The sequence below is a fragment of the Euleptes europaea genome, chromosome 11 (genome assembly GCF_029931775.1).
Source record: "Euleptes europaea isolate rEulEur1 chromosome 11, rEulEur1.hap1, whole genome shotgun sequence".
In the NCBI taxonomy this organism is placed as follows: domain Eukaryota; kingdom Metazoa; phylum Chordata; class Lepidosauria; order Squamata; family Sphaerodactylidae; genus Euleptes; species Euleptes europaea.
Window position 1 is genome coordinate 37,903,303 of NC_079322.1, and position 26,144 is coordinate 37,929,446.

The window sequence follows — 26,144 nt, forward strand, 5'->3', positions numbered from 1 at the left end:
GGTATAAATATAAAATAAAATAAATATCAACTCCAGCATACCCTTATAGCATCCAGTGAGACTACAAATACTTCACTAACAGGGGGCGCTTTCACACATGCTGAATAATGCCCTTTCAGTCCACCTTCCATGCACTTTGAAGCTGGATTTTACTGTGTGAAATGACACAATCCACTTGCAAACGATTATTAAAGTGGATTGAAAGTGCATTTTTCAGCATGTGTGAAAGCACCCAGGGTGTTTGGCTGGTAGGCACTACGACCTCACCCTTTTCTCTTGGCACTCGATCATTGTGGGACATTCTCTTCCACAAGCCCTCCTGAGTATATTTTCCCCCCAAATTTTTAGAACAGAAGATCAACATAATTTAATTCTGAATTTGGAGCCTTTGATGCTGATGTGGGTTAGTGTAAATGCATTTTCATATTTTGGATAATTTATGAGTTTTGGGTGGGACCCCAAGAACCATGAGTACAACTCCATTCACTGAACAGATACTTCCTGCACCACCTCAGTCTTCTTCAGCCCTTTGTAACACCTGAAAAGCTGCACGTAAGAGTTTGGAAACCTTCAGGAATGCTGTGGACTACAGTAGAGGGACATCAGTTTAAGCGGGAACTCTGACGTAAGCACTGACCCTTTCATGCATGAATGGAATTGTTTTCCACTCATGCAAGAACCCCTTAGGATCCAGCTCACTGTGTTTTTATCCATTGATCATCTGGAATTTGGGAGTTCCTATTAAAGATAGTCATTTTGAACACATAATGCTTCTAGAGACCTCTAATATCTCCCCCTGCTCCCCATCATGGTATCTTACAGGCCAAGTGGTGGCTCCCTTAGTCATTCTTCGTCTTTTGTGTCTGCTGTTAATTTTATTCCTGTTTGAGGTCAATGCAGAACTAAGAAACAAGAAATACTGTGGTCACTATTAATACTGGGGCCATAGAGTAAATTGTTGGCATCTTCCTTCAAGGATTCCATTAGCAGAGTTGCATGTGAGTTGCATTTGCTTTTCCCAGGGGCTGCAGTTGCTCGGGAGAATTCTTAAACCCAAACTCAGAAGTGCTTCTTTACAGAAAGAAATGCTTCTTGTTCAAATGAATGCTACATTGCAACATTCACACCAGATGGAGGAACTGAAAGAAAGTAGTAGCAAGCCTCTTGCCCTTGCTACTACTACCATCACAATTTTAGTGGACCACAGCTGAAAACAAAAAACAACTTCTGGCGCACCCAACCGCCAGAGGATTTTTTTTTTCTTTGACCAACAGCCTCCTAATACTACATAACAAAATGCTTTTGATGGCTTCTTAAGTTTAAGAAATGTTTGCTGTCTGGAATGAGGAGAAATACAACTGTAAACTACCATCGGTCATATGGAACAAATTTTACAGTGGCTCCTTAAAGACCAGCTGGTTTATTAAGAGGTGAATGTAAATGGATTTTGATAATTTAAATACCAAATTTCAGCCATAATGACTGGTGGGAAATATAGAAAAATCTGTAATCTTTTTAAAAAATCAGAAAAAGAGAAAAAGAAAAATCAGTAATCTGAGTGTCTATACGGTAAAGTATGAAGACCCCAACTATGAGTTTTTAAGATCGATTTTATTACTTTTTGGACCCAGGCAGTTGTTAAATAAGGTTCTGTCAAGAAAACACTGGCCATGATCCAAAACACAGTTAAGCACGCTTAGATTGTATTGATTCAAATGGGACTTAAGTGTGCTTAACTGTCTGCTGGATCACAGCCAATTTGTATATTAATGCATAAATGTATAAAATAGCTGGCCATTGGAAGTCAAAGGAGTGAGTATGTTTATTAATGCTGATGTCACTTTTTGTTATTAGTAATATCTATAATGTTAATATAGTTTAACTTTGTTTAAATTTTTAAAATTGAAATGGTTACGTTTTATTTTAATTCCCAACATTTATCCTAAAAATGGATTTGGAAGGGACTAAAGTTTTGATCAAATACAGTCATTTAGCTATAGCTGGTGATGAATTAGAAAAATTAAATCCAATTTGCTGTATCACTTACTTACTCAGGTATCCATTCTGTAGCTACACAGATCATTTCAACATGTCCTTATAACTGTAATCAACTATAATCACAGACAAAACGTATCTGAAGAAGTGAACTGTGACTCATGAAAGCTCATACCCTGCCAGAAATTGTGTTAGTCTTTAAGGTGATACTGGACTCTTGCTCTTTTCTACCAGTCAAAACATAACATTTCTAGGTCACGTTGATTTAAATCACTGGTTCCCAACGGTGGTCCGCGGACCACCAGGGGTCCATGAGAACTAAATTAAGGTCCGCGAAACAAAGTTATAAACCCATAATAAATTAATATTTATGTGGGCGGCGTGGCGGCGGCTTGCGGGCGCAGAGCACGGCTGCGGCTCACGGGCGCAGAGCGCAGCTGCGGCTCACGGGCGCAGAGCGCGGCTGCGTGCGGCAGTGACTCGTGGGAGCGGCGCATGACAAGTAAGGAACATGCGGGGGTGGGGAGGCCAGGGGAGGGTGCAAGCAAGCCTCAACGCTCACGCCACTTCACATCTGCATGCACGTAGCGCAAGTCGTGTCACACCCATTAAGTACCTACTTTGTTTTGCTCAAGGCTGTGTCTGTGACTACTGTTTAGTGAAATGATATGACGGTTCCAGAGTAATGGTAAGTCCTTCAAATTTGTATTAACCTCTTAGATACCTGCGAAATATGTGCCATGGTCCCCCGCGTCCTGCGGTGCACGCCATTTGGTGGCAGTACATGTAGTTCTAATGAGCGCGACACAAAAAACCATCGGGTTCACTTTTCACTGAAGTTACACACTATTGGTAAATTGTTTGGAGCTATTGACCACTGTATCTCTTATAAAAAATCGTTATTCAATCACATACCATAGAGAAGGAGCTTTTATTTTTTTAATTTGGATGTTAGATTTAGGATTTGCCGTGAAAAAATAATAAAATAAAATACTAGGTGGTGGTGTAGCTGGGACCCATGGGTCCCAACCCAAAATGGTGTCCATTTGTGCGGGACCGTACAGTCCCAGACTGGGATGTGAGAGGTTAATTTTAATCAATCAACTCAGCCTATCGCAGTCCACTGCTGGATATAATTAGTGTATTAATTTATTGATTCGAAGTGACATAGTTATGGAAATGAATTTTGATTGCGTATTTGTTTTATTTTCAGAGAATGGCATCAAAAAAGAGAAAATACAATAGTTACATTAAATTCGGATTTATCTCCATTGAAAGTAATGGAGAAATAAAATCACAGAGCGTTATATGTGCCACCGTTCTCAGAAACGATGCTTTGAAGCCGGCAAAATTGAAACGCCACTTAGGCCATTTATTCATGGAAGATTTTGCATTGGATTTGCCACTCTTTAGATGCACTTTTTCCCCATCCATATTCTCAAAACTCAACAATAAGCCGCCATGCCAAGTTTTGAGAATTCAGATGGGGGAAATGTGCATCTATAGAGTGACAAATCCAATGCAAAACCTTCCATGAATAAATGGCCTTAGAAACGGTCCATCCTAATTTATCTGACCAACCACCTGAATTCTTTGAAGGTAAATTAGAAAATCTGAAAAAGATGAAACTCAGGCCTAGTGGTTCAAGATATGCGTCATCGGAAAAAACAGTCGTGTCGTTTGAGACATCGAAATTGATAGCGCAATCAAAAAAAAAACACACAATAGGAGAAACACTTGTCAAACCTTGTTTGATGATAGCTGTCGAAGAAGTTTTAGGGATGGAAGGCAAAAAGAAAATACAAGAAATACCTCTATCGAACAACACGGTAAAAGCTCGAATTGAAATTATGTCAAATGACATCGAGGAGCAGCTTGTTTTGAAAATAAAACATTCGCCATGTTTCACTTTGCAGTGTGATGAATCGACAGACGTTTCTAATTGCAGTCAGTTGCTCGTATTTGTCAGCTTTTTAGACAATGACAACACTATTAAAGAGGAATTATTGATTTCGTGGAAATTGGAAATGACGTCAAAAGGTATCGACGTCATGAATATAATAGCGGAGTATTTTGAGAAACATAGCATTATGTGGGAAAAGCTCGCTGGCTTCTGTACGGATGGTGCTCCAGCCATGTTAGGATCATGCTCCGGTCTAGCAACATTAATAAAACAGAAGAATCCTTCAGCAATAACAACTTATTGTATCATACATCGTCAGGCGTTAGCTTCCAAGACTCTTCCTAAAAGCCTTGTTAATACCATGGAAATGGCCATAAAAGTGGTCAGTGTTATTAAAAGCAGTGCCTTAAATACACACCTTTTTAAAAAACTGTGCACTGAAATGGACTCCAATCATGAGACTTCTTTTCCACACTGAAGTTCGTTGGCTATCGAAAGGCAATATGCTGGGAAGGTTATTTGAACTAAGAAAAGAGGTTGAGCTGTTTCTAGCTGAAAAGAAAATTAAAGATTTACTAGAGCAGTTTTCTGATTCGAAAAGTCAGATGCATTTGGCTTATCTTGTGGATATTTTCTCACATTTGAATAAACTAAACTTACAGTTGCAAGGTTCTGGAAACATAAATTTAGCAGGTGTGGGAAACATTTTTATGTTTGAAGACAAACTGTGTGCCTTTATTTGCAAACTTCAATTATGGGTAGGTAAAGTTGGTGAAAACAATTATTCTGCGTTTGTGACATTAAAAGCACTGGTCGATGGTAGTAAAGATGACATGATCACCGCGAATATACAAGACAACATCAGAAGTCATCTGCAAATGCTGGTCGATGAATTCCACCGTTACTTCCCGGAATATAACCAGTCCGAATCAAAAGATACCCAAAAGCTGATTCACAATCCTTTTGGTATTGCTGTTGAAGAGATTGCAGAAGAAATCCAGGAAGAGCTCATTGAATTCCAAAATGATAGGCACTGTAAGGATGCGTTTGAATCAGTTTCTCTTGAAGAGTTCTGGTGTAAAAAAGCAATTTCATATCCTACAGTTCGGGGATTCGCCTTGCGATATCTTATGCTCTTCTCCACAACTTATTTATGCGAACAAGGGTTTTCTGCTTTGCTTGTAATTAAGAACAAGACCAGAAATCGATTGGAAGCAAGTGATGATATTTGTGTAGCTCTGAGCAACAGTATTAGCCCCAGAATTGCCCAGCTTGTAAAAAGGATGCAAGCTCAAAAATCACATTGATTTTCAATTAAAAGTTCTCTATTATAAAAATATATATTCAAATATTATTCTAAGTTTAATGTTTAACTAACAGTTATGATTAAAGTTTATTTTCAAATTCTCTGAATTTTTATTTTGAACCTTGGGGTCCCTGCACCGAACAAAAAAGTCCTAGTGGTCCCTGGTAAAAAAAAGGTTGGGAACCACTGATTTAAATGGTAGACATTTCAGCATGTGTCCAACTCATTTTTAAACTGTGGAATGTTTTGTGGTGTTTTTATGCTCTGCTTGGGTTTTTAAAACTGGTTGTTAACAAGTTTTATTGTGCTATGTTTTCATTATGTTTTATTTTGTAAGCTAATTTGAACACATTTTTCTGGAGTGATAGCACATAAATGTTCTTAACAAATAAATAAACCACTCATTTAAATAAATGGTAAAATGAAAAATACTAGCATGACAGCAAGATGGTGATGGGAAGTGACATCAAGTCACAGCCGACTTACGGTGACCCCATGGGGTTTTCAAGGCAAGAGATGTTCAGAGGTGGTTTGCCATTATCTGCCTCTGTGTAACAACCATTGAGTTCCTTGGGGGTGTCTTGTCCAAGTACCAACCAGGGCCAACCCTGCTTAGCTTCCAAGATCTGACAAGATTGAGCTAGCCTGGGCCATCCAGCTTAAGGCAGCAGCAAGATGCCATGTGGCTATTACTTCCAAATGGGATGAGGTCGGAAAAAATTAGCAAACTGATTTTTAAAAAACAGAATTACAGAGTCACTGAATTGGAAGTGACTTCTAGGTCATCTAGTCCGGGCTCGTGCTTAATGCAGACAGTGCAAACTATAGCCTTCCTTCCCAGCATGGTCGACTGATCTCTACACGAAGAGCCCACCACTCCTGCAGACCCACTGTTGAACATTGTCAATGCTCTTTTCGATATGAAGTACATAAACAATAAAAAATTACAGGATATCAGAACAGTTAATTGTTCTTACTGTAATAACTGATTAGGGACTCCAAATCATTCTTCTTTATAAATAGCACTTGCATGAGGGTGCAATATGGCTTTTCCTCATGCCATTTCCCTGGCTTGGAGTGTAGAGCTACTGTTCTCTGAATTGGGGGGAAGATACAGACGAACTACACGTTATGGCAGATACAGGTCCAACTAGGGCTGTCGATTTGGTTCGTCCCGAACTGAAAAAAAGCTGAATTTTCCCTGATTTGGCGGTTTCGGAACCAAATTAAAAAAAAAGCGGGAAAATGACAAGCCGAATTCGGCGAGTTCGGGGCGATCGCTGAATAAATTCGGCAAATTTGGGAGCTCCGAATCAGCAGCAAAACCGTCAGTAAGCAGCATTCTCCCGCGGCCAATCGGTGGCCAAGCTGGGTCTTCTTCTGGCCAATCAGTCGTGGTTGAGTGAGTGAGCCCAGCTACTGCATGGCCCGGGGAGAGAAAGAGAGAGTGTCCATGGGGGGGCGGGGGCGTGTGCACATTCGCAGCTTTCCACGGCTCCGGGGGGGGTATTTTTGAAGGTAGAGGTCCCAAAATTTCAGTGTAGCTTCAGGAGACCCTTCTTGCAAGAACCCCCAGGTTTGGTGATGATTGGGGCAGGGGGTTCCAAGTTATGCAGTCCCCCCCATCCAACCACTGCGATCCTGTGCATCTAGAGAGCGGCAAATCCAAGGCAAAACCTCCCATGCATAAATGGAATCATATTGGATTACTCCTGAGAAGACATCCACAGTAAGACCCATTTTGGGGCTTTTCTCTATAATTTTTTTCCTGTGTGTGTGTGTGTGTGTGGGGGAAGCAGAGTCTGTGGAGGGGAGCAGTTTCTGTGGGGGGGGGGAGCCAAAGGGGGCTTTCGCCTGTTCTGCCGAGTGGGATTTGCCTAAAGATTTACTTCTCCTCCGTGCTCCTGTTGGAAGACATCCACACAGTTTGATTTTGGGGTTTTTTCTCTATACCTTTTCTCCTGTGTGTGTGTGTGGGGGGGGAAAGCAGAGTCTGTGTGTGGGGGGAGCAGTTTCTGTGGGTGGGGGGAAGCCAAAGGGGGCTTTCACCCATTCTGCCGAGGGGGGTGTGCCCGCTCGCCTCTGCGGGAATGTGTGTTCTGCTTTTAAAGTTTTAAAGTGTAAAGTTGAGTCTGTGCGGCAGCTAGCGAGTCTCTCTCCACTTGGCACTCTTCCTCCTTGGTTTTTTTCCCATTTGGGCCGAGCCATACTGGTTTGAGAGGGTTTTTTTTTTGCCCATTCTGCCTGGGTGTGTGTGTGCCCACTCGCGTCTCTCTCTCTCTCTGGTTTGAGGGGGGGGCTTCAGTTGTGTGTCCTCAGGTTTTCTCTCATTCATAAGATTGGTTGGGTCTATTTTGATGCTCGCTCAAAACTGGTGTTCAAATTGTGACTTAAACAATGCATTTGCCCGGTCCAGACTCCCAAGTCCGATGCAAAAGGAGAAATTCCACCCCACCTGCTCCTTATGCATAGCTTGCGTGCCTCTGTCCCTTTCTATGGTTTGCAAACTCCCAAGGTCGCGTCACGTGTTGCTTTGCATGGTTTTGCAAACTCCAAGTCCAAACAGTCTATTTATTTCTATTCATTCCAATAGGCTGATCATGGGGGGACCTCTTCCAGGCCCCATAACTCGAGACCCCCTGCCCCAATTGTCACAAAACTTGGGGGTTCTTGCAAGAAGGGTCCCCTGAAGCTACACTGAAATTTTGGGACCTCTACCTCCAAAAATGCCCCCCCGGAGCTGAGGAAAGGCGTGAATGTGTTTTTAATGGCTTTATTCGGCCGAATTTTTCCCCAAACTCCGAACTTAGTGCTGAATTCCACAGATCCGAATTGGGGGAGTTCAGACTTTGGCATTTCCTGAATCAAAATGAGCCAAATTTTTGTCGAATCCGAATATTACTGAATTTTTTTTCCGACAGCCCTAGGTCCAACCTGTGGCCGCCAACTCCATTTTAGAGGCAAACTGAGTCATTTAAAAATCACGATGAGAGCCCAATCCTGATTGGTCCCATGCTAAAACTGTAATTCTGCTTTCTTGTGATGTCAAAGTAAAACTCAAAAATAGATAAATGAAGAGTATCTTGAAGACTACCAAGTCAATATATAACTGGTGCTCCACACACAGATCTATATTCCATCACCACACCAAAGCAAGAACAATATATTAAAAATAACCCTTTTGTTCTTTATTTGTGATTAAGCATAATTATTATGGTCTGGGTGATATTTGAAACTGTACTAGAGACTGGCACACTAAACTCTATATTTCATCATGTACTAAATGTTTATTCTTTATTTTGAATGGAATTAGGATATTGGGATACCTCTGTACTGTTACTTGTAAAAGATTTATATATTGTATGCAAATAGTGTGCATCTTCCCTAACCATGCCCCTCTGAGGCTTTCCTTCCTTCATCAGGGCTGGTTAATTCTGACTGTGTGTTTTAGTGATTGTTGACCAAATAAACACATCAGTGACTGACAACTTAATTCCTCAAGGAGGTGTAATCTTGAAGTGTAACACAGCTCAAAGTTATGTTCCGATCATGTGTTGGTCATACCATCCCTTCATCCTTTGCATGCAGAAGTTCCCAGCTTCATTATTTATTTTATTTTTTATATTTCTACCCTGCCCTCCCCAGCCCAAAGGCCAGGCTCAGAGCGGCTTACAAAACCCAGAATAATAAAATTAATAAAACTTTAAAATATAATTTCAATACATTTAAAATAGCCCAGATCGTTCCAATAAATGGGGGAGTAATTGGTGAGGGGGTTTATGTGTGTCAGGGAAGCTGAGAGCAATACCGTAAGGGGTCTAGACTCTATCGAGAGACTAAACTCCTAGCAGAGTCACTCAAGACGGAATGGTCACAGCTGAGACACCAGACGAAGATGCATCCACCCCCTTAAGGGATCAATGGCCACATCCGCAGAAGAGAACAGGCAGTTCCAATGGGGATGGGGGCAGAGGAATCCCTGAAGGTTAGCTACTGGGCAGCAGCAGTAGTGGAAGGTGACACTGGCGGAGGATCTTTCGTAGACAACGGCAGTGCCACTACGGCTAACCCTGGTTAGTACTGCGCAGAAGAAGGCACTGGTAAACCACTTCTGACCAACCTTTACCTTGAAAACCCTATGATGAGACAATTCAAAATGACTCAATAAAGGAAGCCACAGCCTTCAATTTGCAAGATCTGAGCAAGGCTGTCAAAGATAGGACATTTTGGAGGACTTTCATTTATAGGGTCGCCATGAGTCGGAAGTGACTTGACAGCACTTAACACACAGAGTACTCTCCCCGATGGCATTAAAATCACATAATAGTTGTCTGCAGACAACAAAGAATACCAGGGCTATGAGGGAATGCCAAACCACCTCTGAATGTCTCTTGCCCTGAAAACCCTACGGGGTCACCATAAGTCAGATATGACTTGATAGCAAAAAAAAAAGTAGGTAGTGTAAAAATTTCAGTCTGAGACCTTGGAGATCTGCTGCCTGTCAAAACTGACCATACAGACCTTGATAGATCTTACTCAGCCTAAGGCAGGTGTGTGTGTATGTTCAAGTCTCAGACAATACAACACGGGCCAAGAGCATCTCTAAGTTTAATTCTAGATGGCTAAGAGAATGCTAAGTTATCTAGCATAGTCTAAGATACATTTACCTCCCATGAAACCATGCAAAGTCTGTGTAGAAGCCTAAGCATGAAAACAATGAATGGCTTCAAGTATAGATTAAAAAGATTCCAACCATTGTGGTTTTTTTTTACTTCAGAGACATTTAAACACTGAGATCAAAGATGCTGCATAATACAGTTATTAAATTATAGGAAGCCTAGACTAGTCTTTGTGGATTTCACAAGGAATTTCATTTCCCCCCTTGAGTTAATGTGGTAAAAAAGTCCTTTATTTTATATCTTTCAGCTTCAGACAAGGTATCTTGTCAGTAACTCATTGATTGTACAAGGGAAAGATATTACTGTACTTGCAAGGTAATTGTACATAATGCTTCTTTGTATTCAATATGTTTCCCATAGACTAGAGAAAAAAGAAGGGAGGGAAAGTGAAATAATTATGAATGACGTAGTCTTAAATCACATGAGCATCTCACAAAAAGACATTAGAAGGGATAACTGTGTCTCCTGTGATTCTACAGCCAAAGGGGACTATTTTTGGTGAAGTGTTGGATATTAAAGAAGTGCAGATTTTTTTTCATTTTTTGCAGATGTTTTGACTCTATGGCACTGAAGTCCCTTCCCTCTCCAAACCCCACCCTCCTCAGGCTCCATCCCCAAAATCTCCAGGTATTTCCCAACCCAGAGCTGGCAACCCTAGTCATTGCCCAACTCTTGTATGGGGCCAAGATCTGGGGTTGGGAGAACAACATGATATCAAGCCTGGAGATAATACAACATTTCTTTTTAAGGAGAACTTTGATCTTGCCTCAGGGCACTCCGGCTGCCCTGCTGTGAGCTGAAACTGGCCCGTCTTCCATTAGGGCCTGTTTACACGTTGCCTTAATTAATTATGGGGAAAGTTGAACAATTCTCCCTCTAGTCATCTTTCTGGGCAGTGCTTTATCTAGCTCCAGAAAGACACCTTCTGGGTTGCTAGCTATCACAGGCTTTTCTGCTGTTACCCAATACCTGTTGACACCCAGAGCTTTCCACTGGATGGATTTAAAACTTGGGATCAGCATACACCAGTTGCTCAACAAGTAGGGTTGCCAACCTCCAGGTACTTTAGTTTAAACAAGCTAAATAACAAAAATAACCTATGCTGAAACAAGTGTGTTGCAACTTGCAAGCAAAAAACAGCATGTAGACTCAATTTCTATGCAGTAAATCTTTTACTATGATCACAAATAAAGCAAGACACAAAATTCTACAATCTAAATCCTACCGTCTAAATTCTAGCTCTAAATCTAATACTATACAAAAGCTAAACCTATAGACAAATACACAAACTGTACAGTGATGCAAAGATATACACGATCTTTCCAAGTCGAAGTCAAAGAGACTAGTAACTCCCCTAGTAGGGGCAATCAATCACAATGTATGGAGACTACGAAGTCCTCTAAAGTTGTCTAATGTCAGGGCAAATCTTGCCCAAAGTGAATCATCTCTCGTATCCTGATGAAAGAAGATACTGACAAGAAAAGGTGTAGCCCAGGGACAAAGGCAAGGCGTAGCCCAGAATCAGACGCCACCTCCGGATCAGTGTGCGTTTTGCTTCTTCAGCAATTTTTATTTCTTTTATTGCGTCTAGGCAAATTTACTCGTTCTTTGTATGTTCATGGGTACAATAACCTCACAAGGACGGAAGACCATCACACCTCTCTGGGTTTCTGGTTCTCATTAAACTTTGGATGGCAAAATTCTTTTAAAAGGTTCAGAAAGTTGTATCATGTTTTGTTCACATTTCAGTCATAGTGACAATTTGATTTTCACAAATCAGATGTTCAAAAATTGAATGTACCATGCTCAAAATGCCTGCAGTCTCTCAAACTGTGCTCTCCATTGTTCTGGATGTCTCTGGTCAGGTCTGATATAGGCATGCACTAAAGAAGCACTGGACATCTAGTTAGCTTTCCTATTTTGGACCATTTAATTTTTGCCAAGAGGTATACTTTAACAACACTTAGGTTCATTGTAGGTCTAGTACACAAGTGATACTATTAAAGAATCTTTGCTTCCATTTTAATCTTTTATTAGAACGTCACTATTTTACATCTTTAACATGGTTTATATTAAGAGAAAACTATACCATCCATTACAGCTATGTAAGTTGTGACAGGACAGCAGTTACATGAATACATAAAAATATCTTATTCAAATATAAGCAGGTCACTAGCAAGGAGACCCATCTAACAAGAAGCTCCCAATCAATTCAGCTTCTCATATTTATAGGTTTTTAAAACCACCTAACAAAGCTAGCTGTCCCACTTGATAAGACACACATTCTTGGCTAACTAATTATCTCATAACTTCAAACACCATACCAAATTATCTATACTTGAAATATATAAATTTATAAACATTGTTTATCTTAACAAAGTCTGTTTAAAAATAGTGATTACAAGCTTCTCATATACACGAATGTCTTCTGGCCCTCAACCAATACACCCCATCTTTGAACTATATCTGCACTTCTGTAACGCTGGTCATCCTTGCCATTCTCAGATGCTTCTGCACTTGGGCTTAAACATGTAGTATCTGTTGATGTGGGTTAGATGGCTTCTAATCTGCACAAGATCATATCATTATGTTATTTCTATGTTTCTTGCCCCCTGTCTAAGGCTTTTCTGTTCTGGGTCTCTAAACTTCCTTTTGGCATGTTTAGTTGAGAGGCTACCAGCTCTGTCTCTAGTTTGCAGAAACACCGCCCATTATTTTTTTGGTCAAGTTTGGCCACTGTTCCCCTACAGTGTGGTGTAGTGGTTAAGAGCGGTGGTTTGGAGCGGTGGACTCTGATCTGGAGAATCGGGTTTGATTCCCCACTCCTCCACATGAGCAGCGGAGGCTAATCTGGTGAAACGAGTTGGTTTCCCCACTCCTACTCATGAAGCCAACTGGGTGACCTTGGGCTAGTCACACTCTCTCAGCCCCACCCACCTCACAGGGTGTCTGTTGTGGGGAGGGGAAGGGAAGGTGATTGTAAGCCAGTTTGAGTCTCCCTTAAGTGGTAAAGTTGGCATATAAAAATTGATTCTTCTCTTTCTCCTTCTTCTTCTGTATTTATGGCCATATCTGTGACACCCTATAATTACACTGATGATTTACTCACAGTAAAGTGTGCAGTGTTGTGAGTGATTTCAAATTTGCACAGTTGGCAGCATTCATAATGGCAGCTGGTGGGTTAACTACTAGCCACTACTGATGCATGCTGAGCATTTGCTGCTACTATATGTGCCTCAATCTTATTGTGGACAAACAGTATCACTTAAATAACATTTAAAGTCAGCTATATTTCAACTGTATGTGCTTCTTTTGCATGTCACATGCCCATTTGTTGGTATTGATCTGTACTTAGAAGTTACTTGATCAAACTATAGTTGCAGGTTGGCAATACAACAATGTGCAAAGTATTTGCAATATAATTTTGAAAAATGTACTGATATGAATACACGTAGGTCTTTTATGCATGGGCACTTTGACTTACTTTCTGTGCTGGTCCAACTTGGTTTTTCATCCCTTAGAGATGACCTCACATCCAGCCTAAGCAATGGTCGGGTCTTCCCGATCCTGTTGTAACGTGATTCTTCAATCTCCCCTGAGATCAGTCTGGGTCAAATGGTCCCCATTTCCCATTTCGGGAGAGGGGAGCTGGGGCAGGGGTGATGTTTTTCTCACAGTAAGCACTACCGCCAATTACAAAGCAGCTTTTTCAAGGGGTGGGGACTCAGACGCTTCCAAAGTTTTGCTGGTGATTCTACAGTACTCCAGAAACCCCAGGACTTTCTCCAGGGCAAACAAGAGCATGCATAGCATTTTAAGGATTCGGAACAGAAAAGTGTGGGTCAAAAGAGCCTCGAACCCTAGATAAAATGCCCATGCATAAAAGACCTTCGTTTTAGGAATCAGGCAGACAAAGCTGCAAGAGAGAGAGGAGAGTAAAGAGGCTGCAGAAAGCAGTTCAAGAACACAGATTCATAAAACACATACAATATAGTTCAGAACAATTGCTAGTAGTTAAGAAAATGTGAACTTTTTTTCAAGTGTTCGAGAGACAATGTAATACAGTGGTTACCCTGTTAAGTAAACAGCCAGTTAGTATAACTTACTGGTAACTCAAGGGTCACTTTAAAGTCATACCAAAAACACTTATTGCTTCTTCAGTACTGAAGAATGGATTCCTGGTTCTTGATTGATAGTAAAAGGAATAAAGGTTTCAGAGGAAAATTCTGTTGATCCCTTGATTTTTTTTATTTGTGAAAACCCTATTAAATGTATAATCTCTAGATGTATTAAAATATTTCATTAGGTAGATTGACCAGAAATTAGGGATGTGCAGAAAACAGAAATTCACCATCAATCAGTAATATGAAAAGTATTGCTTTATCCTATTGCTGCCAACTACTTTCAATATCCTGATAATGTATTGTAATGTCATCACAACACAGAATAATTTAAAATCCCCATTCATAAGGACTCCAATTATAATCTAATTCAGTTCAGATTAACTGTGCTTTGGCAGCAACTCTCTTTGAAAAAATAATCTAAGATAATGGCTTGTAAATATAGTTTTGGTGCTAATCAGAAACATTTTGACAGCTCAGGGAAGTTCGTTCTCTGACTGCATTTTCATTGCTGTTATGAACAAGCATGTTGAGCACCTAAAAAAAAAAACCACTCGAATAAAGGATATTCCATCACAGTGAAGCAAAACATCCACCAAATAAATCCTTTTGTTTTGCCATTTTTCATGTTAAGGTTTCTGCTTTGCAACAAAAAATACTTTGCTTATATTTTGAGCAAGGAAAGGTGGGATATAATGATTACAAATTAAATAATGAAAGATTAAATTGTAGTCGCCACATTCTTATGCACTTTGTTGAGCAGCTGCTAAACACTCAGACATCAGCAGGTGACAATGAGGTCAATACTACATGTTCATGACTGAAAAGGCCTTATCTGTTGATTTTGGCCCATGTTTAAAAGCACCTTGTACAAGACATGTCTCCTGAGAGTTGATGCGTCAGTTGATTAACAAATACATTTTTAGTTAAAACAACACCAACAAAGCCAGCTCCTTCTTTTGACTGACTGTGTAAAGCTAAGGGGTGGTTGTATCTTGCTGTGAGTTCTAAACACGATAGCTGCTTCAGTTTCTTTTAAAAAATTGAATCGTCTGTAAGGCTAGCAAGACAGCTTTAAAAAAAATCTTACAAGTTTTACTTTCATGGTTCAGTCACTCTGGAAGCTCTGTTTCTTAGAAGTTTTTTTTTTTTTTGAGGATTGATTTCGCTTTGCTAAAGTTCTTGAGATCCTTTGCACACCTCAGGGTTATACTGCTGACCAGCAGATGGAGACACAGTATAGTTCTTCAAAGGTGAGTTGCAGCTGCAGGTGAGATTTCCTTCCATAGCCTAACTAGTTTCTGTATGTTTATCAGGTCAGACAGGTAAGCCTGGTTCAGCCTTAAAAAAATATTATTCTTATAAGCTTCTTGAATTACACTCACAGTTAGCTGTAATCTCATGATTCACTTGAAGAGGATTTTTTTTGTCCTTTCCCTAGTTTGTATTGTCAGCTACCTGTGCATTTTTAACACTGTCCTTAGAACTGAACAGAACTGAACTGCCTAACGTATCGTTTTATATACCAGCTGCTTTGGTTGCTGGACGATAGCATGCAATCAGTGCTTACTCAAACATATTATTTGTTCTTCAGAATTAGTTTCTAGACAATTCCCCAAACAGATAAGGCCACAGGTTGCTCACATGTGCAAGTATTAATAATGTAAAGCTAGTTATCTCTGATTGTATCATGTATGCTTCCTTATGAAAGAACTGTGCTGACGCAAGTTACTGAATATGCTTTGCCTCTGTGGCACTTTTCTGGAAGTTGTTTGAGGAGTTCAGCTGATGATTTTTATTTAAAATATTTATTGCCATATCTAATAGTAAATATCCTATCTCCCCCCTTACCACTCATAAGAGAAACAAAAACAGGCCACCCACATATATGACAGGGATAGGGTTGCCAATCTCCAGGTGCGGCCTGGAGATCTTCCAGAATTACAGTTGATTTTCAGACTACTCCGTTCAGTTCCCCTGGGAAAAAATGGCTGGTTTGGATGGTAGACTTTATGGCATTGCATCCCACTGGGATTCTCTCCTCCCCATACCCCACCCTACCCAGGTTCCAGGCACAAATCTCCAGAAATTTCCCAGCTTAGAGTTGGCAACCCTAGACAGGGATTCCTACATATTTTGGAAATACTCTAGACTAGTGTTTTCCAAACTGTGGGTCAGGACCCAAAAGTGGGTGCCAAAGCCTCTGAAAGTGGGTTGCAGCTCAACCTTTCCTAATGGCCACTCAAGCCTTTTGCATCATTCTTTCTCTTCTTGTCCTCTTTGTCAACTGTTGGAGAAGCAACAGCCTGCTAAGAGTCTAGTTCAGCGGTCCCCACCATGGTGCCTATGGGCGCCATGGTGCCCCGGACACCTTTTCTGGTGCCTCCCAAATGTTTTTAGGAAGTGGTTGGGGCCAGGTAGGGCTTTTGCCCAGCAAGTCATCTGAATGACTATTTGAGATTTAATTGTCAGTGAAGATTTTTTTTAAAAAATGTTGCTTTAGTAGCATCTGCCACCACAGCACAAGGATCTACACTGTATTACTGAAGTTAAGCTGTGGCAAGAATTTTGTTGGCTCCGCCTCCTGCAGCAGCCATTTTATTGCTGCACCCACCATGCTGTGTCAGAATTCCACATATGCCCACATGCTCAAACAGGTTGGGGACCCCTGGTGTTGTTAATGTAAATACAGCTGAAAGAGTTGTTTAGTCCACTCTTACCCTAGTAGGGTTGCCAACCTCCAGGTGGTGGTTAGAGATCTCTCGCTATTACAACTGATCTCCAAGCGACAGAGATCAGTTCCCCTGGAGAAAATGACTGCTTTGGCAATTGGACTCTATGGCATTGAAGTCCCTACCCTCTCCAAACCCCATCCTCCTCAGGATCCACCCCCAACATCTCCAGGTATTTCCCAACCAAGAGCTGGCAACCCTATACCCTAGGGGGAGCCGTGATGCATTCTCTAGTGTTCAGAGTTTATTGAATGTTTTCTCTTGCATTTCAGTCTGTGTCTTATTGTTTATCTCTCTTTGCTGTGTGTTAACGTGTGCTAGTGCTTGTACTCTGAAGGCCTCTGTATTAGTAGCCTGCAGTCAGTTATTGCATTTTTTTTTGCCAATCTTATTGCAGTAAAGGTTATTGAAAGCAAACTCCAAAGCATGGGATTGGACTATTTGTCAAACTCTGCCAGTATCAACTTCCTATATTCAGGCCATCCACCTCCCATTTCAACAATATTGGCGGGTGTGGGGGGGTGGAGAGAGATAATCTGTCCATCAACTGGTAACTTTACAGGAGCAGCTGAAAGAAGGGGGGAAGGCTGGAAAATTGGTAGGAGCTGTTCAGTGCACGGAAAAAGCAAAAGGATAAGAGAAAAAGGTGTGATCAATGGGTTGGGAAACACTGGCCTAGGGTACAAAAAAACCTTGGGTCAACCCTGGCTGGGTCACCATACCAAGTAAATTTGGACTCGTGGGTAGGGTTGCCAACTTCCAGGTGATGGCTGGAAATCTCCCGCTATTACAACTGATCTCCAGGTGATGTAGATCAGTTCACCTGGAGAAAATGGCCACTTTGGAAGTCGGACTCTATGCCATGAAAATCCCTCCCCTCCCCAAACCTCACCCTCCTCAGGCTCCACTCCTCAAAACCCTCAGGTATTTTCCAACCAGGTGCTGGCAACCCTACATATGGGTCACCATACCAAAAAAGGTGAAAACCACTGCTCTAGACATGCAGGTAAGATGTAACTTTATAAAACACACACACACACACACACACACACACACACAAGCAAAACTTTGTGAAAAAAGACAGGCCTAAAGGAGAACCAAGCATGCTTCAGGAAGACCAGACCTGAGAACAGTTGACATTAAGTGGGGGCGGGGGGAGCAAAGGGAAGTGAGAAAATTGGTCCACTGAGGCCTCTGAGAGCTATAGAATCCTGGAAGATCTAGTATGTGGGGAAGAAAGTTCCAGATCATTTATACCATCATTTCTACTTAGTCCCACAGCTTGTTTACTACACTCATGAGCTACCCTCTGAGTAAGTCTTCAGTGGCTCTCTGTACCAGCCAATCCAAACAGATATTTCCTAGGGAGGAAGATGGGGCCAGTGATACTGCACTTCTGCATACTTGGTCCACATATAAGCTATTGCCCCCTAAAGGAAGGGGAGATGACCAAAAAGATGTTTGCCCCAAAGCTGGAGACAGTCAGAGAACAGATCTATGACTCCCAGTATAAGGTTTCAAGCCAGGAGAACATTAATTGAAACTCTGAGAACTTTTAGATAGATCCACTGAGTTCTTCCTCCACCAGAATTTAGGACTCCTGGTTACTGAGGCTGGGCAAAGGTGGTGCCCTCTTAGGCTATTATAACTGGCTTTTCAAAACTGACTAAGAAATAAAACAAAGCATTTTAAAAATAATTAAACATCAACTACCAAAACCAGAGAGCTCAACAGAATTTAGTAGTAGTAGAAGAAGAAGAGTTGGTTTTTATATGCCGACTTTCTCTACCACTTAAGGGAGACTCAAACCGGCTTACAATCACCTTTCCTTCCCACAACAGACACACTGTGAAGTGAGTGAGGCTGAGAGAGCTCTTAATAGAACTGTAACTTGCCCAAGGTCACCCAGCTGGCTTCGTGTGTAGGAGTGGGGAAACTAATCCAGTTCACCAGATTAGCCTCTGACACTCATGTGGAGGAGTGGGGAATCAAACCCGGTTCTCCAGATCAGACTCCACCACTCCAAACCCCAGCTCTTAACCACTACACCACGCTGGCTCTCCTGCCATCAAATTAAAATTTATCTTCTGAAATAAATAGGTTGTGCCACTTCTCAAAAAGGCCATGAAGAGCAACTTCTGACCTCACTAACAAACAGCAGCTGGGAAAACAGAAAGACAACTTTACAACATCCGCTTTTTTACAGCAGCAACTTTTGGAGACACCTAAGTGTCACCTGACTTCAGGTGAAGCGAGACTGTCCCTTGGAACAATTATATGCAACTAGTCCAGCAGTCTGTTCCCAGGAGGAAGGGAGGGAGATTTGCCTCCATGGCCTCAGAAGACCAGCAGACACAGCAGTAAGCAAGTAGGTGGGAAGACTGGAGAACCAGGTTAATGTCTAACCTTGCTATACAAGCTCTATGTGAGCTACCTTGGGACAAAATAAAATCACAGAAAATCAGGTGTCTTCTTTGTTTGCCAAAATGGATAGATTGCTTTTTGACCATTGCAAATCCATAGTTCATTCCTCTGAAGTTTCCAGTCTTGTATCTATAGCAGCGTTCACATTTCAATACTTTTTATTGTACTGTAGCAGCTGCTATTTGTTGCTACAACTGTACAGTTCAAAAGCTAATAAAACATTTATGACTATTAAAAATGCTTTTAGCCAGTAGATGTGTTGGTCCATCAGGTAAACAGACATAAGACAGCCATCACAACTTTGAGAATGCATGTTATTAATCCAGTAATATCTGATGAAGCCATTATTGCTTGTCATGTAAATCTGCCTTTGTTCATTGATTAGTGGCCCTATAAATAATATTAAAGGCCATACCATGTGCTTTGTATCAACATCCCAGGAATACTTGCTGTTTATTAATGTGAAAGTGGTGGCGGCCTATTATAATGCCACAATACCATATGAAGTTTATCAGCAAAAGTATATAAGCCCCTAAACATACACTGAATTCAGGTTTTGAATTTCTGTAAAAGTGTAATAGAATGATTTCTGTCAGCTATGAAGCCAAGTAGAGTGATGTATTGGATCTTGGTTGAGGTGTTAGGCTTTGCCCTTCGGTGGCTAAGCTGAGGGGTAACCACAGGACTCATACGTAGGGTTGCCAAATCCCTCTTCATCACCAGTGGGAGGTTTTTGGGGCGGAGCCTGGGGAGATTGGGGTTTGGGGAGGAGAGGGACTTCAATGCAATACAGTCCAATTGCCAAAGTGGCCATTTTCTCCAAGTGAACTGATCTCTATCAGCTGGAGATCAGTTGTGATAGCAGGAGATCCCCGGCGAGTACTTGGAGGTTGGCAACCCTACTCATATGTGCACATGAGTGTAGTTTACATTCTGAAACCCAGTCAAAAGGAAATGTATTCCTAAAATAGCTTGCTCTGCAACTCAGTAGGCATCATTAGCGTGACTCAGAAACCTAGGGGACAACAATAATGTGGCAACTGAAGCAGATCTTTCCAGTTCTGCTACATGTCAACAATAAACTACGATTGCAATTAATTACTGTGCGTGTAAAGTTCCATCAAGTCACAGCCAACTTATGGCGACCCCTTTTGGGGTTTTCATGGCAAGAGACTAACAGAGGCGGTTTGCCAGTGCCTTCCTCTGCCCAGCAACCCTGGTATTCCTTGGTATTCCCATCCAAATACTAGCTAGGGCTGACCCTGCTTAGCTTCTGAGATCTGACGAGATCAGGCTAGCCTGGGCCATCCCGGTCAGGGCAATTAATTACCGGTACTACTAAACAGCAAACAAAGAGGTACTACTAATATAGATGACTCCATTGATCCAAGCATGTATTTGTGATGACAAATAAATGATTTTACACACAAATATATATCACACTCTATATCACACTCCTTACTGAGCCATCCTTATTGACACATTTTCTAGCAGCGGACATTCCCTCTCTGCTGTCCTGACATTGTGACCATAATCCAAAGTGCCATGAGTGGTGTTTCACTCACACGTGGAGACTCCTCAGTTTCCCTTCCAATGGTGGTCCTCGATGCCCCAAAAAACATCCTCAAGGTCTAGGTGCCTCTGGAATGGTACTCGGTGAATCACAAGAGCCTAGAAGGAAACATCTTCTCAGCCAGTATTAGAACCTGCAAAGCTCAAAACCACTTTCCTGACTAATCCATGCAAGCGCTCCAGTATGCAGTGGGAATTGAATATTTTGAACTAAAGAAGGGCTAGATGACCAGGAACATTGATTCATGCAGAAGTCTCTAAGTCAGTCCCTTGCTTTAGTCAGAGAAGTCCTTTACTTAGCAGAAGCTTTGGCATAATCTTCCCCTATGTACCTTGTGCATATACTCTAAGGTGAGATGTATACGTTGTCTCCTGATATTTTTATGGAACAGCAGCTGTGTGTACTTGCAAAGGTAACTAGAGCAGCAACAAATAGCCTTTCTCAAACTTTTTTACAGAGGGTTATTTTTCCAATCAAACTTTTTTACAGGGGGTTATTTTTCCAATCAAAATTCAACCCACCCAGATTCTTTTCCAGCTAGAGGAGAAAAGAGATATTGATTTCTGCATCTTGCAGCAAGAAACACAGTTGTGGGGGACTAGTAATTTTAAATAATGAGACAGTCGATGGGGAAAGGGTTAAGCAGCTTCCTCCCTGCCCAAACACACACTGTTCTCTGCTGATATGCTGCCTCCCCACAACTGCTTTTCAGTATTAGGTGGGGAAAGCCTGGAGACTGCTCATGTCTCCCTAAAGTCTTATTTAATTTGGTCTCAAGGCACAGGCAAAGGGCTGCCTACTTGCCTTCCCCATATTGTGAAAAGCTGCAAAGGCTTTGTCTGAACTCTCCCTTATACACCTAAGTGTGTGCCAAGGCAACCAAATAAGAGAGAGAAACAGAACTGCATAAAGGGAGAATCCTCAGCTGTGCTTTTTGCTTAGGAGCAAGGGGTTAAAGAGTGAGATGCACAATGAGGAGTGCCTACAGGATTGGGACCTATGCAGAGAAGAAGAGTTGGTTTTTAATATGCCTATTTTCTCTACCTTTTAAGGAGAATCAAACTGGCTTACAATCACCTTCCTTTTCTCTACCCACAACAGACACCCTGTGAGGTAGGTGAGACTGAGAGAGCTCAAAGAGAACTATGACTAGCGCAAGGTCACCCAGCTGGCTTCATGTGTAGGAGTGGGGAAACCAACCCGGTTCACCAGATTAGAGTCCACTGCTCCTAACCACTATACCATGCTGACCAGATGACAAATTCCATAGTCCAGCTTGATCCCCTAAATTATTAGTTGCCCATCCCTGGTGTGTATAGATCAACGGTGTCTTCTGAAATAAAGGGATATCTTGTGGCAAGAAAGCACCATGAATACATCACAACCCCTGCAATGAATGAATGTTAAATCACAGTAACAGGAGGCCTGGCATTACATTTTTGTGTATTACAACACAAGTTCTTGGTCTTAGGACCAGGCTCCAACCTCCACCTTTGGTATATTTCAGGAATCGTTTGGGGAAGTGCAATATTTTGATCCACCTGATGATCCAGTGTGATCCAAATGTTTGATGGCATAATTTTAGCCTTTTAAAATGTCTCTTTAACAGAAGGATTGGTAGGAATTAATTCGGTTCCCAGCCCCAGCACTGTGGGTAGTGATGCATTAAGACAACCGAAAGAGGTTGACCTTTGTGAAGCTTCCATCTTTGCGGGCTCTCGATTCCACAGCTGCAGTTTAGTTACAACGAGACATGCAGCTGGAACAAGCAGCAGAACACACATAGTCAAAAACTTGTTGTTGTCAATTATTTAGCATTCCCATAAACCATTAGGGGTCATCAAAAATATCTTTAATTGATTCCATCTCTACCTACACTACTTATTATTTATTACTATAACAAACTTCTCCATGGGAACAGCTAATTGTACCTCCCTAGTGGCCACTTCAAGTGGAACAAGCCTTGCACACTGCTGCCTAAGATATCGCTGAAAGGTCTTCGGCATTTGGGATTTGATTAAAACCGTATTACATGTACACAACAGCAACCACTGCCAAAATAAAACACAATTTTTTTAAAAAATCCTTCTGCTGTACAACTTAATACAATTGGGGGGGATCTTTTGCATGTGCCGAAAAAGGGGAAGGGTTTTTTTCCCCCTTCCCTGGGGAATTATTGTACAATAGCAATAACATGGTTTTCCCTTGCACCGTGAGCAGACAAAGTGAGAACTCCACCAGCTGCACAGAGGGGAAGACTTTTCCCTGTGACATACGTGTAGCACCCCGTGCACGCTGCTGCAGTTTTAGCTGCATATTCTGTGCGCACGCATTGGCATCTTTTTTTCTTTAAAAAAAACCTTAATTGTTAATCTGTTCTATCATAGAAAAGACAGATGTTATGTAAATAGTGCGCCACAGTTGGCTTGAATTGTGTTGTGAAGAAAGATTCCATAGGCAATGCCTTAAAAACAGAACAATGTGAATGATACAGCTTTTCTTTTTACAGTTTTAGGAATGCAGGTGAGTGAAATGAAAAATAAAATCAATATAATTATTTCACTTAATATTTTCACAAAGTAAGGAGTTGCTCTAAGCCAGGGGTTCTCAATAAGGGGGGAATTCCCCCCGGGGGGGGAATTTTAGGGTTGGGGGGGGAATTGGGACTGCTATTCAGCAAAGTGTGATGTCCTGTAGATTATGTACAATCTGTAAAATTGTAGTTTGTTTTTAATTCTGAGTTAGAGTGGGAAGGGGAAGAATTATATTCTGAACACTGGAGAAAGGGGGGAATGGAGCAAAAAAGGCTGAGAACCACTGTTCCAAGTGAAGGTATTTTCACATCGGAACCGGAAGCAAGATGTATAATTATTTTGAAAAACAGGATCACCTATTGCACGCAAGTTTGAAATCCAGATCAGGGATGTGGTGCCAAGCTAGGTGAGGATTTTACTTTAAAAGATTATGGGACGATCCAATTATTCTCCCAGTGTCTGCTCAGCAGAGCTCTGCATTCAGAATGTCCTAGGCTGAATCCCTAGCAAGTTCAGTTGAAAGGATCTGGTGGTCAGTGATTTGGAGGAGCTCTGCTGGAGTCCCTGGAAAACCTCTGTCAGTCAAAGTAGACAATACTGAACTTGACAGACCAATGGTCTGACTGAGCATAAGGCCGCTTCATGTGTATCTGCCAAGAATATACCAACTAGCCTTAGGCTCTTGTCAGCCTCAACCCCTCCCCCATCTGCAAAATGGGTTTGGAGGGATTACATACAAAACACTACGAACACTTAACATGATTTAGTATTTATTACTTTACAAGTAAAAACCCGTGAGACTTATGGGGGGGCATCTCATTTCCCCCCGCCTCACTATTTCCGCTTTCCTATCCTTGAAGGCCCCCATAGCCTCCCCCTCTTTTCCTGCTTCTTTCTCTCCTTCCCACCAAACAGCAAATCTACCTTTATCTGTACTTCTGTCATTAGCTTTCCCTCCCTGCCTGTCAGCCTCTACCTAGGAAAACTATGGCACAGTTGTGTGCTGCTAGTCACCAGGCCAGGCCCACTTACATGGTAGGGAAACCCTGAGGACTTGTGGGAGGCACATCGTTTCCCCGTTTCCCCCTCCCTGTATTATTTCCCCTTCCTCCTCACAATCCCCAAAGCTAGGGTTGCCAGGTCACTTGCTATTGTCCACCAATCCATTGGCCGGGTCAAGAGCAGGTATCACACATGTGCCCGGCCGTGCCCACGCAATTATGTCCCTTTCAGAAGCCCGGCATCATGATGGGCCACTTTAAATGGCCTGTCGTGATGCAGGGCTTCCAGGTGTAAGCTGGAAGTGAAGTAATCACGTTGGTGTGGCCATGCACACCACTCCCTGCCCAAGCGTCGCCCCAAAGGTTTCCCACTGGAGGAGAGGGAGGACCTGGCAACCCTACCCATATCCTCTCCCCTTTCATTGCCTCATTATCTCCTTCTCGGGCATTCATCAACCTATCTTTTATCTGCCTTCCATCATATCTATATCTATAGTTTACTTCATTTATACCCTACCTTTCTCCACAGTGGGGGCCAAAGTTTATTACATTATTCTCCTCTCCTCCTTTTAATGTGCACAACAACCCTCAGAGGTAGGTTAGGCTGAAAGTTTGTGACTAGTCCAAAATCACCCAGTGTGCTTCCACAGCAAGATGACGATTCGAACCTGGGTCTTTCAGACCCTAGGCTGAAGCTCTAACTGGTATGCCACACCCGCTTTCATAGGGTGGCTGCTATTGAACAGTAACAAGTCGCCAGGCCTACTTGAGTCTGCAAATCGGGTGGTATTGAGCAGTAGCAAGCAGCCTGGCCTAATTGCGTCTGAACCTGGGGTTGCCAACCCCCAAGTGGGACCTGGACATCTCTCAGAATTAAAGCTGAACTTCAAATGACAGAGACCTGTCCCCATGGAGAAAAAGACTGCTATGGAGGGTGGACTCCATAGCATTAGAATTGGCTGAGTCCTCTCCCCTCCCCAAATGCTGCCATCCTCAGACTTCATGCCAAAATATCTAGGAATTTCCCCTACCTGGAGCTGGCAACCCTAGTCAGGCCTGGCTGCAATGAGTCCTTCCACAAAACAACAAAAATAGTCCTGGAAAGGATACTTCCCTCTCTTTCTGACTTGTTACTCAGGGAAATCCAGCCTGGAATACTGTGGTTGCCTAGCAACAGCCACTGAGGAAATCTGTTGATTAAAGCTACAGGTGCTCATTTATTGGTTTCAGGGTTTTTTAAAAAAAAGATTTCACATTTTTCTGCAAATGTAGGGTTGTTTTCATGTTTACAAAAAGATCTGTCTTGCTCCAGCCACTGTATTTAAGTATCCTTAGATTTGGCTGACTTTGCTATTGGTATATAGACAAGTGGAGACCCGCAAGAAACTTGTGGAGATAGATGGGCAGAGGCTCCCCCACCCTCTTTCCCCTTCAGTGGCATGCCAATGCTCCCTAACCCCCCCCCTCTCTCCCCCAACAGCATGCTGAGCCTTTCCCCCCACTTCTCCCTCTCTCTAAATGGCACACTAAGACTTCCCCCCCTTTTCTCCCTTGGCAGTTTGCCCAGAACAGTTTGGGCAGGCAAGCCAAGCCTTCCCCATCACACACACCCCTCATGGCAGCTCGTCTGGACTGCTGAGGGCAAGCATGCCAAGGCTTCCAACAAGAGTTGCCTCCGCTGGGCCCAGCATGGCTCCCGGGCTGGGCTGCTGCCAACAGCCTGAGGTCAGTGTGTTCTCTGCATTGCACAGAGAATGCTTTTTTTTTGGGGGGGGGGTTAACCCTCAATTTTTTAAAATGTCAGATTTTTCTGCAGACCTAGGGGGTCCCTCAGGTCTGCAGAAACATCTTTTTTGGGGTAAGTGTGCCCCCTATC